We start from the raw sequence: 16,978 nt of genomic DNA, 5'->3' as shown, positions 1-16,978 counted from the left end.
GTAGAAGATCAGCCTATACTTCCTGCCACCACTCCAGTGCTAGCTCTTTATTTTTCAAAGAGCCACACTCCAGTCTGAACTAATCAGCATGAGGACAACTCCAGATCCATCTTCTTGGGTTGCCCTTTGGCAGTGAGGGCTGCTTGATTTTCACCACAGCAACTCTCTCTTTCATTTATTAATCTCAGAGAATCATATTTTCAGCCAAGGAGGAAGGACAAGCTTTTACATATAGAAGGCTTGTAATGGGCTTTGGAGAGCATGATACCAAGTTTTCTGCTATCCCTTACCTCCACCGTAATAGCAACCAATATCCAAATATACAGGGATGCACCTTCATACCATGTAGGAGTGAAGGTCATCCCAACATGTATGTATGTACGTATATATGTGTGTGTGTATATATATATATATATATATATATATGCATGTGTGTTTGTGTGTATGTGCTTTGTATACAACAAATCTTTCATCTATCTCTATCTATCTATCTATCTATCTATCTATCTATCTATCTATCTATCTATAATCTATCTATCTCTATCCTCATATTCTTCTAACTATCCTTCACTTAACTCTGTGTGTGTTCCTGACCCTAACAAAATGAATGTCTGTTTTCTTAGAGACTGGGACCACTTTATATAATCTTTCTAACGGGACATAGATGATACAGCAATTGTTACTTTCTTAAAGATAACTTCTCAAGATGGTTTCAGTCTTGTCAGCTCATGAATAAACACCATTTTGATTTATGTGTGTAAAACAACCCTCCCTTGAGAAGAACACTTGTCATGGCTGACCCATCCTCATGAGGAAATCCCCAGATTTCATCAGTACAAGTACCATTCTAGGAATAATTCTCTGGAAGACTCTTGCTAACTTATCTCACAAGTCCTTAGGAGTATTTCCCTGTATGCCTCAAATTAGTGAGATGACCTTTGGCAGCATAAATTGCTCTGGTGGTTTTTACCTGACGAATTTTATAACCAAAAACTGCTTTCAGCAAAATCAACTATTATTTTACACGATAGTCTTCTCTGAAACGGAGTCAGAGTGCTGAATGGGCTTTGGGAACCTTTTGCATGGTTAGCAAATGAGAGTGGAGACTTAGTCAAGGTCCCAGAGTGACAGAAGTGGAGACTCAATCGAGGCCATTTATCTGTGGGCCTGCAATCTTCTTTGACAAAGTCTACACTTTACTGAGGATCTTCTAACTGCTCACTTCAGTGGATCCTTGCTCATTATGATTATTTCATGTCCATGAAACCATTTCATTTTGAAAATTGCCTTTGGGGAAATTTAAGGTAATATTTTTAAATGCCATTCTAATGGATTTCTTTTTACTCTGTAACTTTCTATATTCATTTCCTATTTATTCATAGATGTGAAAATGATAACCAAGAGTTATGTAGTACAGAATTTCCTACACAGGGTGACAAACCTTATCATGACTGTATTCTCTGTTAAAACTATTTTTCTTGTGTCTGAACATTACTCTACAGTATTGCAACTAGGGGGCCTATTACTCAGAGCAAAGGAATCCATGTTCCTGTTCCAAAGAGGGACAAATGCATTCAGTGCATCATAATTTTCTGAAAGTATATGCTGTTCAGAAAAGGCAGTCTAAGTACCACCTACTATTCTCTAGTACTTTAGTAATGTTAGTTTATTTTTTAAGCATACTTAAAACTACTACTTTGACATTCTGTATTTAGTATTTTGTAGTTAGTAAAAGAAAATCTTTGGAATAGGAAATTCCTACTGTCATGATGACTCTTGGCATTGTTCACTGAACTTGGACAAACTGCTGGCACACATATAAGAATATTATGCAACCATTGCAAGTTTCTGTCAAGAATCCAAAATATTCATAAATATAATCAATTTATTTAACTATGTGGTTTGCTTTATGTTTTATGTTTTGAATGCTGGAAAAATAAAATAACTTAGTGAAGTTATTGTTAATTTTAATCATATATTATAACGGCTAATTTTAAAGTCATTTTTCTTTCTTATTTCCTCTATTTATAATTCAGTATTATTTTCTTATATTCCTTTGATTATTTAAAAATAGCCTCTTTCACTCTTTCACCATATATATGCATGCATTAGTATTTTGTTTTTGTTGTTCTGTGAGTATATAAACGTGATGCAAGAAAACAGAGATCATTTCATGAAGAAATTCATGGTCTGAGAGGAAGTAGGATCCATATGTGCAGGTGTCAGAGGGATGTCTCAGTGGTTGTTACCACTTTCTGCCCTTGCAGAAGACTGACACCATGTCAGGATGCTCATACATGCCTGGAGGTCTAGCATTTGGAGAACCCATGCCCTTGACCACGGTAGCCACATGTCCTCACATGCCCGCACCCTCCCAAAGACACACATAAAAATAATAAAGATAAACCATTGTTGAAGACCAGAGTAGAAGAGACACTGTCTCAAAAACCCTTTAAAACAAGGGCAGGCAAATGTCTCCTCATGGAATTTACATATTGCAGTGTCAGGTTACTAGAGGAGGCAGGAAAAAAGTTCACATAAAGAACTGAGGAACTCACTATAAAGTATTTATTTTAATACCGTTATCCATGAACTGTGCCTGAGTTGGCGATAGCCCCTACCTGCTCTGCAGATGCATTCTTAGCCCTGCAGTTTGGGAAGGTGGGCAGGCATTCAGTTTTCACACTCTTCAGAGTAATGGCATGGCCCCTAATTACTGATTCAAGAGCTGACCTCATCAGTTCCCAGAGCATGATCCATCCAGTGCTCTCAGAGGGCATGTCCTTCCTTGCAAGCTTCTCCCACCCCTGCCTCGAATTATCAGCATCCTACTCTGATTGCTCTTGTCACAATCACTCCTTGGCTCTTCATACCCCAACTGACCATTGACCTCTACAGTGCCAGTTTGTCTCCATTCCTGCCAGAGGCTTTCTCATTGTCTCTAACACCAAACAGTATATCCTTACATGCTCCCTAAGACTACCTTCCCCAAATTGCATTTTACCCACACTCCATCATTACTTTGTCATTATTAGTCTACCATTTTGAGGTTGACACTTGTTTGGTGACTGGCACAAATAAGTTCTAAGAAGAAGAAAGTGTTCAGTGAATGTGTGTGTGAGTGAGTGATGAGGGGAGACAGGAAGTTAGCACACATAAAGAAACAGCTAGTACTGGGTAAGTAAGTCACTAGTGACTCTAGATAGAGTGCAAAATTTTGCATGAAGTCCATGCTGCATCATTCCCTAGTGAGCTCCATAAAATATGTAGATTTTAGAAAAACATGATTCCACAGAAAGTATTTTTTGTCGTTGAAGAGGCAGTAATTGCTCTGGAAGTGTTATGACATCAGACCTATGTCATTTTGCAAATTTATAATAGAGAACTAAAATTAATGTTATGTTATTTAGTATGTAAATATAATTGTTCATATTCTATAACAGAGAAACATGAGTATTATATGAAAATTAAAGGAAGTCCATCACAGCCAGAATTACCCTCAAGCGATGAGTGTCATCTTAATGCATCTCTAAAATTGAGACATGACACATCAGTCTAGAAAATTAGACATGTTCTGGGCTGCACTTCTCCACTTAACAATTAGCATTCAATAATTATATTCAGCTTATTAATTTTTACTCAAAATAGCACACTAACGTAGGATAAAATATTCCAGTCAGGTTTCCACTAGATGAAAAGATGAAGGTTATTTATGTGATTCACAAATATGTATAATTGTGGATAAAAATGTACCTGTCAAATTTGTATTTTAAGTCAGTTTTGGTCTGTACATATAAACATATTTACACTCATTTGGCTTTTGGATAATAGTGTTGATTAAAATTAACATCAATGTTTTTAATTCATTAGTTCTGTTTCCAGTGTTAATTAAGATGTGTCTCAGAATTCTGTACACTAAACTCTTATCAGTTTGTGGTATTCAGAGCAGTTTTATTAAAATGTTTCTTGTATGCATGTGTTGTAGTAAGGAAAGCAAAACCATCATTCCAAAACATTATTGGAAATAATGATCGCTATTATATGAGTTTCTGTGTTGTTCTGGAAGTCTTGGGGTGTACAAATCTACAATCTACATATTAATGCAGTGTAAAAATGATTCTTACATAGATTACTGAAGTCAGGTGATGAAGTAGTTACTTTTCTTGTCACTATGGCAACATGGCTGACAAACAAAAATCTGAATAAGGAAGAATATATTTAAAATTGCTGCTTAGCTGTTTATTATGTCAGGGAATTCATGGTGACAGAGGTATGAAGCAGCTCATCATGTTGCAGCCACACTCAAGACTGCTCTTTCCCAGTATGGTTTTTCTCTCTTATGGAGTCCTGGACACCAGTCTATGGATGGTGATAACCACAGTTCAGGTGGAACTTCCCTTCTTAATTTAACCTAATTTAAATCAGCCTTCATGGGCAGCCTTCACACGTTGTCTGCTATCTTCAAGTCCTGTCAAGATGCCAATCCATATGATGCATAATAGTTATTAAAAGATGATCAAAAGATCATGATCACAAGATGGATGTAGAGTTTCCCTTAAAGATAGAAGTACCTACGAGCTATTAGAACTCATAAACTAAGATGTGCTCTTTAGTTAGCCATGAGAAACAATAAGATTCTTGATACTGGATCTAAAAGTCAAACATACTTTTTATGTCTAGTAAATATATAGGATTGGAGAAGTATGTGCCTACACTTTATACACAAACACTCCAACTAAAGAAGTGATGAAGTTAGTAATAAAGGGAGAAACTTAAATATTTAGTACTTTAAACCATAGTTTAGTTTGCCTTTTATTCATTTATTTATCATTCAGTTGTCCTTACTAGATTTTGTCAGGCCTCACAATGGGCTCTGTGGAAAAGTCAATAGTCTCCATTGTTAGTCCTCAGAGAGACACTTCACATACCAGTGTCACTGATAGAACTTGATTCCCAGCCAATTTAAATAAAAGACTCAGTGATTCCCGGGCTGATTCCCTAGGTTCTGTTCTCTCGGGAGACAGTCAGTTTCCCTTCCTCTTTGCTCAGTATCTCCAGCCATGAATGAGTTATTTCATCTCATCTATGTGTGATCATTTCCCTTTGGAACGTGGAAGGAAATTGTAAAACATGTTTTAAGAGCACAATGGTATTCATACTTACAGAAAATTTAACATTTTGTTATACTGAAGCTAGTAAAAATCACGTCGACTTTCAGAGAATAAATAGGTTTTGGTTCTAACATTACTACTATTAATAGATGCTGTATCAGACAATGCCCACACAGGGAAACAAAAATTGTTCAAGAGATAAAATAATATAAAAAAATTGACATGTAGATATTTAAGGTTAAGTGAACAAAATTCGAATGCTTGTATGCTCTTATTAATCAAGCCTGAAAAGGGGGGAAGATAGGCTAAACAGGCTCTCTCTAGGGAGTTGTCAATGGGTGGGTCTCTGAGAGTAGGGTGACATCCACATGGTGTTCAGACAACCCTCTAAGAGACACCGTGATGAGTTTACTCTGGATAGGCCTCTTTCAGGAGGCTCCTGCACACACACACATCTAATGCATGTCTATCTTCTATTTTTCCCCCAGTTTTCACTACTAAGAATGATTTTTTTCCAGGACCTGAGAGAAATCCAGAAAGCTATATCAGAAGTAAAAATGACTCCTTCCCTAGTGGGAGGACAGGAAGTTTGCACTAGGTAGTATTTGCAGCATAAGGAGAAGGTGAAGAAGTTCCCCCTCTCCCTAGGCGAAAGATTCTTCTCTTCACCGAAGGCAACTGCAGCTAGAAACAGGACAGATTTCTGTACTCTTTCAATCTCCATTTAGGACGTAAAAATAATAGATTATCTTGAAAAAATAATGTAGACAATATAATTTTCAGATCCCATAGACTTTGGGAACTCAGTGGTTAGTACAGTTAGAACCAATTCAAACAAGAATGCATTGCTTGGGGCAGTAAAATAAGAACATAAATATCACAAGACTAAGAGGACTCTTGTGGTGATTTGACAGGGTGTCTCTGGTGAGTGCGCCCAAACTCTTCCCTGATACAATTTTAAATGAGTCCATATAATAAAAAAGCCAGGCCATGTTAAGTTTCCCAAACCAGAGAAGGTGGGTGCATACAGACGAGTGTGCTCATCATACACTCTATACTTGTGTGAGGATCCCCCATGTAACACAATAACATGCAGTACATAAAACATAGACATACAATTCAGCAGTTCTGTCAAAAATTTCAGAATAGTAGTTCTGGTAAACAAATCTTTCATGCTATTCTTGAAATTCACAAATGATAAATTTTAAATGTTTCACCTCCAAAATTGGCCGTATAGTAAACAAGGGACGTAATATTAATATTAATCAGCTCAGTGTAGGCCTTTTTGTGCCTATTTCAAACATATACATATATTTTTCATGTAGCAATAAAACAAATACGTTCATTGAATATTTTATGTATTTACATTTCACATGTTGTCCTGTTGTCCCCCTTCTCAGGCTCCCCTCCACAAACTCCCATCCCATCCTATCCCCCTTCCCTATACCTCTAAGAGCAACTCCCCTACCCACTTACCTGCTCCTGCCTAGACCCTCTAGTATCCCCCTTTGCTGGGGCAACAAGCAACAGGACCAAGCTCCTCCCTGTCCATTGATGCCAGATTAAGCAGTCCGCAGCTATATACGTAGCAGGAGAAATGGACCCACCCATGGCTCCACTCTTTGGTTGGTGGTTTAGTCCCTGGGAGCTCTGAGGGGTCCTGTCAGTTTATACTGGTTTTCTTCCTATGGGGTTGCAACCCCATTCAGCTCCTTCAGTCCTTCCCTCTCTCTTCCATTGGAATGCAATGGCTGGCTGAGTCTGCACCTGCCTTAGTCAGGTGCTGGCAGAACCTCTAATAGGACAGCTCTACTGGGCTCATGTCTGAAGATGAAAAGCACCTGAATGCCTACAAGTTCTAAAACTAACTTCCTTATAGGACTGGTAATTAATACTTGTCCTTCAACTGTGCTCAGGCTGAAACTAAATCAGCCTTTTTTTTTCCCCCTAAGGCTTTTAGATTTATTTATTTATTTATTTATTTATTTTTATTAGATGTTTTTTCATTTACATTTCAAATGTTATCCACTTTCCTAGTTTCCTCTCCAAAAATCCCCTGTCCCTTTCCCCCAACCCCCTGCTCCCCAATCCACCCACTCCCACTTCCTGGCCCTGGCATTCCCTTATACTGGGGCCTAGAATCTTCGCAAGACCAAGGGCCACCCCTCCCACTGATGGCTGACTAGGCCATCCTCTGCCACATATGCAGCCAGAGACATGAGCTCTGGGGGTACTGGTTAGTTCATATTGTTGTTTCTCCTATAGTTCTGCAGACCCCTTCAGCTCCTTGGGTACTTTCTCTAGCTTCTCCATTGGGAAGGATCCATCCAATAGATGACTGTGAGCATCCACTTCTGTATTTGCCAGCACTGGCATAGCCTCACAGAAGACAGCTATATCATGGTCCTGTCAGCAAAATCTTGTTGGTATATGCAATAAACAACCACCAAACCCAGACACCATATACCAGGCTCTTTCTTATACAGCTGTTATCTGCTGATAAGGTTAAAAGGTAGTTTGAAGACTCTGGACTCAGAATAAAACCGGACTCTCCATTTGAAATAAAAGTATCACTGGGAGTGAAGGAGGAAGGAGTGCTCAGTACACAACTGAGAAGCATAATGATATTTACCATGTGTTTCAGGGCAGAGAAATTGAAGCTGTGAACTAGCAAAGTAGAGGTAAAAATAGGCGGGATATTCTCTCTCTCTCTCTCTCTCTCTCTCTCTCTCTCTTACACACACACACACACACACACATACACACATACACACACACACTGGTTAGGCAGTAAAAGCAGGGGATCTTATTTAATATAGAGAATATAGGCTGAAGAAGATCACAGAATAACTCTCCAGTTTCTGGGTTTGGAAGACGGAAACTAGCCATCTATTAACTGAAAAATAAGAGAAAATTTTAAAATTGCATCAAGAGGAAAGTTAATGTTTCATTTTCAACTCATCCATTTATTGCCTACACATCAGCAGAACTTCTCACATTATTTGTGCCTTCTGCCTTGAATACTGGACTTCTTTTACAGTTGAGTAAATCCATTATTTCTTCCAGAATAAAGCTGAATCTATGAAGCAGTACTTTCTATATATTCTTGTACATTATAGAAACTTCTTGGACCACCAATCAGGCATCATACACCAGAAGATATGAAGCCCCCAACATATACAGCAGAGACCTTCTGGATCTGGGTTCAGTCAGAGAAAATGCATCTTACCCTTAAGAGACTGGAGGCCCTAGGGAGTGAAGAAGTTGTTGGGGTAGGGGTGGGGGTGGATACTGGGGGGGGGGGCGTGAGAAGGTATGGAATGTGGAACAGTCAGAGGGCAGACCAGGAGGGGGATAAAAATCTGGAGTGTAAAAAAAATTGAATAAAATTTATAAAGAAAAAGATAAAAGAAACTTCTGCCTAATTCCCCAGCCACATCTCTCATCCTGTCCAGAAGAGACACGTCCCAGGACTTGCATGAAGATTGTGTTGCACTAAATTCATAGTAGTATTTGAAGAATTTTTCTTTTGTAAATGTTCTAGTTGGAAGTGATTTAATTCCACTTCCCATGTATTTATGATCCTCTATTAAAATCTAACTCATTAATTTCAAAATGCTATCTATTCATAAGGGGTAAAAACAATCTAGAATTGATTACTTCTACCACTTATCATTACTGCCTCACATTCTCCCTTTTGTTATAATTTCACAACTACTTAGCACATCTTTCTCTCCTAGACATTGAACATCTAAAAACTATGAAGGCCGTGTATATCTTTAGAAAAATAACCCTATAAACAAAAACATATATTACCTTATTCATATGCTTAATCTGCTGTGCATATGCATCTAATATTGTATATGAAATAAGAAATTTTGATTCAAAATAAGAGTTAAAAAGAGCCAAAAAAGGCAATTTACAAAATAGCCCACAAGAATGGTAAAGAAAGAAACAAACAAAAAGTGATGGTGAGATTCACCAGTTGTCAGTGGCTCTGTTTTCATGACTAAGATGGCTTTAAACTTCTCTGAGTTCTTGAACTTTTTCATACAGCGCATTCTTAGAAAGCTTGAAATTGTAAATTATTATATTGTCAAAGACATCTAAATATTCCCTGACCTGTTTTACAAGTGAGGGCTGTCTTTTGAGCTGGGTACAACTCATAAGAAATGGCATCCTCATAGAAGCAGGGGGAGGGAGGATGAAATGGGGGGGGGTCTGGAAGGTAAACCGGGAAAGGGGATAACATTTGAAATGCAAATAAATAAAATATCCAATAAAACCAGAAATATAGTCAAAAGGATTGATTTAAAAATAAATAAAATTGTATAAAATGGATGAAAACACAAAGGTACCTCAGCAATCGTGCAATGGGACAAAACAGATGGCAATGAGCTTAATTTTAACACTGAACATAACTGTAGGGGAAGAGTTCTTTAGTTTGAAAGTAGATTAAAAGGATTTGGGAAAATATTAAAACTAAGCAAGAGAAATTCAACAAATATGTAGTAGCTCTTACTGAACAAAAAAAGTAAAGAGTAGAGAACATATTATTGAAAGTCAAACTGTCGACAAGAAGCCTCTGAGAAAATATTTAACAGGAGAAATTGAATAAGTACACTAAGGCACCTGAGAATGTAAGCTTGAGCTACCAGCATAAGAGTAAGATCTGCACATCAAAGGCAGGACAAACCTCGGCACAGGAAGGGATATTGAGGCTATCCATCACCATCCAGCTTCCCAGCCACACACTCTTACATAAGAAATGCAAGAAGAGGAAATGGGAACCAGCATGCTTGTAGTCAGCAAAATTAGTTTTTGATTATAAAGGGCAAGAGGCCTTGTAACCATGGGAGAACTAATTAGGTGTTCTGTCATGATAGGAATGAAGTAGAGACCGATTAAGACCTTGACTAACTAGTGCTGAGAAATATATGACTAGTAGAGAATAAATAAAAGTTAGGTTATATATGCTGTGAACTTAATATCTACACCTCTGTCTATATCAGTCAATTATGTATATCATAACCATCAATTGGGGAAAGAATATAAATAGTTACTGTTAGTAATACTATTAGGTGTATATACTTTCTATAGTGTTATAATTATTCTGACATTTCAGTATATTTGTTGTACAATAAAAGAAGTGATTAATATATATTTGTCTACTTACATTATTACTCAGTAATTAATTTCTATCTCCAGTATACAGCTTGTGGCCATAAGATACCACTTACCAATAAAAGAACTTCTGTAAACATGTCTGATTTCATGTTTGTAACAGTGATACCCAAGCTGTTAAAAGTACAGAAAAGAGGAGTACGGACTTCAAGAATAATACAAAGAAAATGAAGAAAACAAGCTATACTTTGGAAAGTATGAAACCATCTTTACTCTTAAATTTACAAATGTGTCCAAATTGTTTTCTTGATATCATTCAAAACTGTGTAGAAGAGTCACCTTCTGAAGAAATCAGGGAGCAAAAATTTTCATCATCTTAAAAACAGATTCAATGAGCAGACAAATTCAGGATCTCCTCTTCATTCCCCAGGAGTTATGTAGCTGACTCTCATAGTCTCCTTTCTGTTACTGTGATGAAACACAGGAGCGTAAGTATGCCTAAAGCAAAGGCATTTGTTAATCTCATAGCTTAAAGGTAGAGGTCTCTACATCAAGAGCTTCAAGGCTATAGGCATCACAAAGTATAAGGGTATGAATGTGGGTATGTGTGTGTGTGAATGTGAGTGTTTGTGTGTTAGGGTATGAGTGCATGTGTGAGCGTGTTTGTCTGTGTATGAATGTGAGTGTTTGTGTGTGTGTGTGTAATATGAGTGTTCATGTGTCTATGCCTGTGGGGGTATTGTGAGTGTGTGTGTCTGTGTATTTTTGTGTGTGAGTGTGTGTTAGTGTGTGTGTGAATGTGTGTGAGTATGTGTGGTTTTGTGTGTGTCTGTGAGTATGAGTGTATGAGCATGTGTGAGTAGATGTGTTTGTAAGTGTATATGTGTGTGTTTGTGTACATAAGTGTATATGAGTGTGTGTGTATGTGTATGTATGTGTATTGAATGTGTGTGTGTTGCAGAATATTTGATCAAACTGTGAACTCTGAGATTGTTATCTACTGGAAAGAACTGTTTCTAGTTTTGGTATGGCTCATTCCTTAGAACACAACCTTAATCCACCTGGCTGGATACAGACTCACCCTTAGTACATACACATCTTTCCACCTGGCTGGATACAGACTCACCCTTAGTACACACACATCTTTCCACCTGGCTGGATACAGACTCACCCTTAGTACACATCTTTACTCTCAAACAATGAAGGTAAAGTTAATTTGTAGCAGAAAGGAGCCATGTTTGAAAATAATGTCAAATTGAGTGGCAGAGAAACTGACGAATCAGAGATTTGACAAAATAGAATATTCCCACCTCTCACCAGAAGAGAGAAGAAAAGGAAGGTAATTGACAGAGCAATGCAGAGAGAGAAAGGAGACAGTTTTACTGAAACAGTTCTACAGAGATAACAAGCCAGATACAAGTGAAGACATAGTGAACCAGAGAAAGAGAAGGAGCTAGATTAGAACTTAGTGTCAAAATTAGCATGGGGCCCAGCAGAGCAATTCAGGAAAAAACTGAGAGAAGCCAGATTGAATCACTAAGCTTTTGAGAGGCCTTCAAGCCAGAACAACTAAGTTGAAAAGCCAACCAGAAACCTGAAAGAACTAGGAAAGGGTGAGCTTAGTCAGCAGGTCTATGAGGTTAACAGCATTCTAGGCTTAGACAAGATTGTACTGAGTCTAGAAGCTTCTAGGGCTAGGCTCATGTTAGCAGATGGAGGCAGTAAGCTTCTGAGGTGACAATTAACTGCAGAATAAAAGGTATTGGTGTGTGTGTGTGTGTGTGTGTGTGTGTGTGTGTGTGTTTATGTGTGTGTTTGCCCATGCGAGCATATGTGTTCATGGGCAAAATGGAGGCTTTTATAACAATGCATGTTTTCAGAACTAACTTGGGACTCCTAGAAGTACTATTTTTTTAAATTTTAATGGGATATTTTTAAAATTGACATTTCAAATGTTATCCCCTCTCCCAGTTTCCCTCCCTCCTGGACACACCCTATCACATCCTCCCTCCCCCTGCTTCTATGAGGGTGTTCCTCCACCCACCCACCCACTCCGACTTCTGACTTCCCTGCCCTCAATTCCCCTACACTGAGGCATCTATCAAGCCTTCATAGGACCAAGGACCTCTCCTTCCACTGGTGCATGACAAGGCCATCCTCTACTACATATGCAGCTGGAGCCATATGTACTCCTTCGTTGATGGCTTAGTCTCTGGGAGTTCTGGGGGTCTGGTTGGTTGATATTGTTGTTCTTCCTATGGGGTTGCAAACCCCTTCAACTTCTTCAGTCCCTTCTCTAACTCCTCTATTAGGGATCCTGCGTTAAATCCAATGGTTGGCTGCTAACATCTGCCTCTGTATTTGTAAGGCTTTGGCAGGGCCTCTCGGGAGACAGCTATATCAGGCTCCTTTCAGCAAGCACTTCTTGGCATCAACAATAGTATCTGGCTTTGGTAACTATATAGGGGTTGAATCCTCAGATGGTACCTTCTCTGGGTGGCCTTTCCTTTAGTCTCTGCTCTACACTTTATCTCCATATTTGTGTGTATTTTTGTTCTTCTAAAAAGGACTGAAGCACCCACACTTTGGCCTTCCTTCTTCTTGAGCTTAATGAGGTCTGTGAATTGTATTCTGGTTATTTGGAGCTTTGGGGCTCATATCCACTTATCAGAGAGTGCATAGAAGTACTGTTCTTATATTACCCAAGGAAATGTGTTTCCAAATATCTAAAGACTTCGTCTAAATCCCCAAATTTCTATAAAGACTTATTTATTTTATATGTATGTGGACCTTCATAGATTTATGTGTACTATGTGAATATAGATGCTTGTGGAGACCAGAGCATTTCAAGTTCCCTGAAACTGCAGTTACAAGCAATTGTAAATTGTAGTATGTGGGTGCTTAGAAACAAACTCTCAGTAAACTATGTATGAATGGAGACACTTTCAGAGGAAACTCATAATTGATCTCTAAGGTTATTTCTGGGACCATGGGAGAAGGTAGATATAAAGTCATAGATAGATAGAGAGATAGATAGATAGATAGGGATTGGCATAGAAGTGGGAATATATAAATATATATTCCCACATCTATCTCCATCTTTATGTAATTGCTGTAATTTCAGTATGATTAAATCTTTCTCTGGTGTAAATTCATCGAAGCACAAAACACTTTTACTATTTTATTCTGTATTGTCTTTCAGTGGCTGGGTATGGGGAAGGGTGGGTCCTATTTTAACTCTATAGATCTGGTGACTCTGTTTTCAAAATGATATGGCTTGGATAGTAAAGTAGCTCATCTTTTATGGCAATCCAGGCACAGCATAACTATGGACAAAGTAGGAGGTAAATGTCCTACTAAAGACATACTTTATCTTATTGCACATTTTTTATTTATGCTCCTAATCAGTTCACTGCACTGCTGCCAAAGTCCTGCAAAACCACACAAAATCACAGAGAAACCTCTTTGTTTCTCCTTTTAAATCAAACGTTCACGGGTTTTATTACAACCCTTTGTACAACGTCTACAGACTCTCAGCCTTACAATGTTTCTTCAATTGTTTCCTTATGAATGCATGCTCTGCTCCTGACAGGTGCAGAGCCAATCATTACCTGTTGGAGCCAAATCATTAATTTACCCACGCAAAGCCATTTCACCTGTAACTATTGCAGCCAAATAATAAGTTTTCTTCAGAGTGACCTTTTCCTTTCATAGACCATTTTTTCTGAGCACACATAAATTTTTATTTATCTCTATTGGCATTTAATGTGATACTCATTGTTCATCAAAAACCACTGAGTTAATAAACAGACTATTTCTACTGGTATGCCACAAGTCATATTTCATGAAGAAAGTATTCTTATATTAAGAGGACAAAGAAGTTAATATGTTGAAGAGCCAAGATAGACATGGCTCTCTTTTAGTATTTGCCAGTAAACACAATTCCCCAAAGCAAACTGAGACAGTATAGGATGATCCATGATTGTCAGCTCAATTGTAATATCTCCTGATGCTGTTGTTCATGAAGCTCTCTTAGAAAGAACATTCTGCAAACATTGATAGGATTTTTAAATTACTTTTATTTTAACAGGTAAGAGTTCTGGAGATCTGGAGGACTACAATACACAAAGTTGTATTTGTTTCTCAAACGGTGAGCATGGACTTCAAGCAACAATGCTTTCCTCTTTAGCAGGAAGTTTCATAAGTTTGTTATTTGAGAGATATATTTGAGATTTATTCTGTTTAATTTTATAATCAGTTCTGATTAGTGAGTATTTAATTATTTGGTAAATAGTTCATGCTACCCTTACCACATAGTTATATTAAAAAGGAGTTCCTAAGGAGTTGATTAAATAACTAACTTGATGTAACATTGTGTAGTTCACCAAGTTCCTTAAGAGAAGAAAATGTTGCAAATTTGTATCTTGTTGTTTATGTGAAATAAAATGACGATATAATACAGGTTCCTTCCTTCCTTTTTTCTTACTCCCTCTCTTCCTTCCTTCCTTCCTTCCTTTTTCAATAACTACATGAGCTGAATCAAGTCAAGATAAAATTCATCTAGTGATATTCTCTTGAATTTTAATTTTCATGCCCTTCATTGTTCTTACAAATATGCTCAGTAGTATCCTATTTGAAAGCCTGAACTCTTTATTTTATATATTCTGATTTGGTATAGGTTTATTTTGAGATATTGTTGAATTTCTGTCTGATTTGAGATACATGCTATCAGGCTTTCTAACATTTTAATTAATGTCTTTACAATTCACCTTGGAAATTTAACAATAGTCAAAACCAGCACAATGAAAATTATCACTTAGGCATTCAAGGACAGTGCATTTCAATTTTATTATTTAAACCGATGGATACAATACATAACTTTTCAAGAGGGTAAAAGATGTTTTTATATGATTCATTAAGTATCCATATTATGTTTCATATCAATCTTGTAAATAAATAGCTAGTATTCAGGATGAATATCAATAATTTATGAACCAAAATGAAATCTTACAATCAGAATAATATTTATAGTGATCACATATAAAATCTATTTAACTTAGATGTATCTTCTGTATAATTTTTACCAGTAGAATGAAAGTAGCACTAGAATATAATTTTAAAGGAATTTTAATTGGAAAAAATAATCTCTTTATAAAAATTAGAAATATTTATCATGCAATGTTTTCATCTGACCCAAAATTAAGCACTATTGCTATGTATATCAAAATATACATTCATTACTCAAGGTTACTTTTACTGTGCCTCAAAAAATGAACTTAAGAAACATCAAGAAGAGGTTTACTTTTGTTCTAATGAAATAAATACATGATAAGCAATTTAATTATTCACACTATATTTTTTCTTATTTTTTTCAGTAAGTTACTACCTACTATTTTAACCCTTTACAAGGCAGAACTATTTCATTTTGTTTAAACAAGTTTAGTAACATTTTAATTTTAGAAGAAACAATATAAATATTCTAATATATTTGGAACTATCTTAATGATATTCAAATCGTATATGGACAAGCTACCTTAAAAGACCTAGAATAGAAAGAGGAATAATCATTAGGTCTATAATGAAAAATGACCCTTGATCTTTGTTCAAAGCCTGAGAAATTACAATGGAAAATTACAGGCAGTTATTTATTTATCTTTTTACAACAAGCTAAGTTTGAAGTTCTCACAGCTCTGGAATAAACAAAGCAAAGCAAAACAAAACAAAACAACCTAAAGTCATATTCTCTGAGTACTCTCCATTGTTCACCAGGAGCTTATATCCTGAAGCAATGCTAATTTATGTGAAACTAGATACAAGAAAACCAAGAATTTTCACTTACTCCACAACCCTCCATCATCAAATAAATTGGTGTCTTTTCTTCATTAAGTAACAAAGGGTCCATTTTATTTCATTGTGTATGTGGAGGTGAGTCTCTTCCAAGGTCATCTTGGCACCATCATATAGACTCATTTGTTAGAGACTGACATAAGGATTCTATGTGAGGAGTCAAAGACAATATAAACAATGGCTCTATTCGTATAGAAAACAGATACTTTTTATAGAAATGCACTGGATGGCTGAACAGAACACTCAGGAAAGCTCAAGGACCCAAAGGCTGCCTTGATATTATGAATGTTCCCACTCAGTGTGTACTCCTATTATGACAGGTAACCAAGGATTCTATCTAACATGGCCACTCAGAAATACCACTGACACACAGACTGAACAGTCACTGAAGCCATTTACAGGGTTTTCCCCCCCAATGGGAATAAAAATTTAAAAACCACTCTGCTAAATGTGGTATATTGTATAAGAAAATTAATAAATATTGCAGCTTATTGACATAGAGGAATTTGAAAATGTAAAAATCTATGTTTTCTAATGTCTCATATCTAAATGAACTCATGATCACATTCATTTTGTGTGCTCCTATTACTGTGAGTCAACTTATTAAAATGAACTTGCTCATTGTTATCAAATGTGAATCATATAATAGCTTCAATGTGTTTCAAAATTACAAGGGCCATAGTTTTCCTATAACCATTGTCAATTGCACACTGGCATACCATACCAGTATTAGAGATTAAGAAGACAGTCTAGATGTTGAAGGATATTGATTTTAATGATATGAAGTTTGTCCTAGATGGAGAAAGAAAGAAAGAGAGAGAGAGAGAGAGAGAGAGAGAGAGAGAGAGAGAGAGAGAAAGGAAGGAAAGAAGGAAGGAAGGAAGGAAGGAAGGAAG

At 36.9% G+C, this 16,978-nt stretch overlaps 1 protein-coding gene across 2 annotated transcripts in view; it reads right to left on the bottom strand.

Annotated features, from left to right (window-relative positions):
* The window catches only part of Gpc5 (glypican 5), a 1,353,471-nt gene that overhangs the window by 653,382 nt on the left and 683,111 nt on the right, over nucleotides 1-16,978 (bottom strand). The gene's annotated exons all lie outside the window — the stretch shown is intronic.

Source organism: Mus caroli, chromosome 14, assembly GCF_900094665.2.
Source record: "Mus caroli chromosome 14, CAROLI_EIJ_v1.1, whole genome shotgun sequence".
Taxonomy (NCBI): domain Eukaryota; kingdom Metazoa; phylum Chordata; class Mammalia; order Rodentia; family Muridae; genus Mus; species Mus caroli.
Note: the sequence above shows the minus strand (reverse complement) of the source record. Positions and strands in the feature narration are given on the sequence as shown.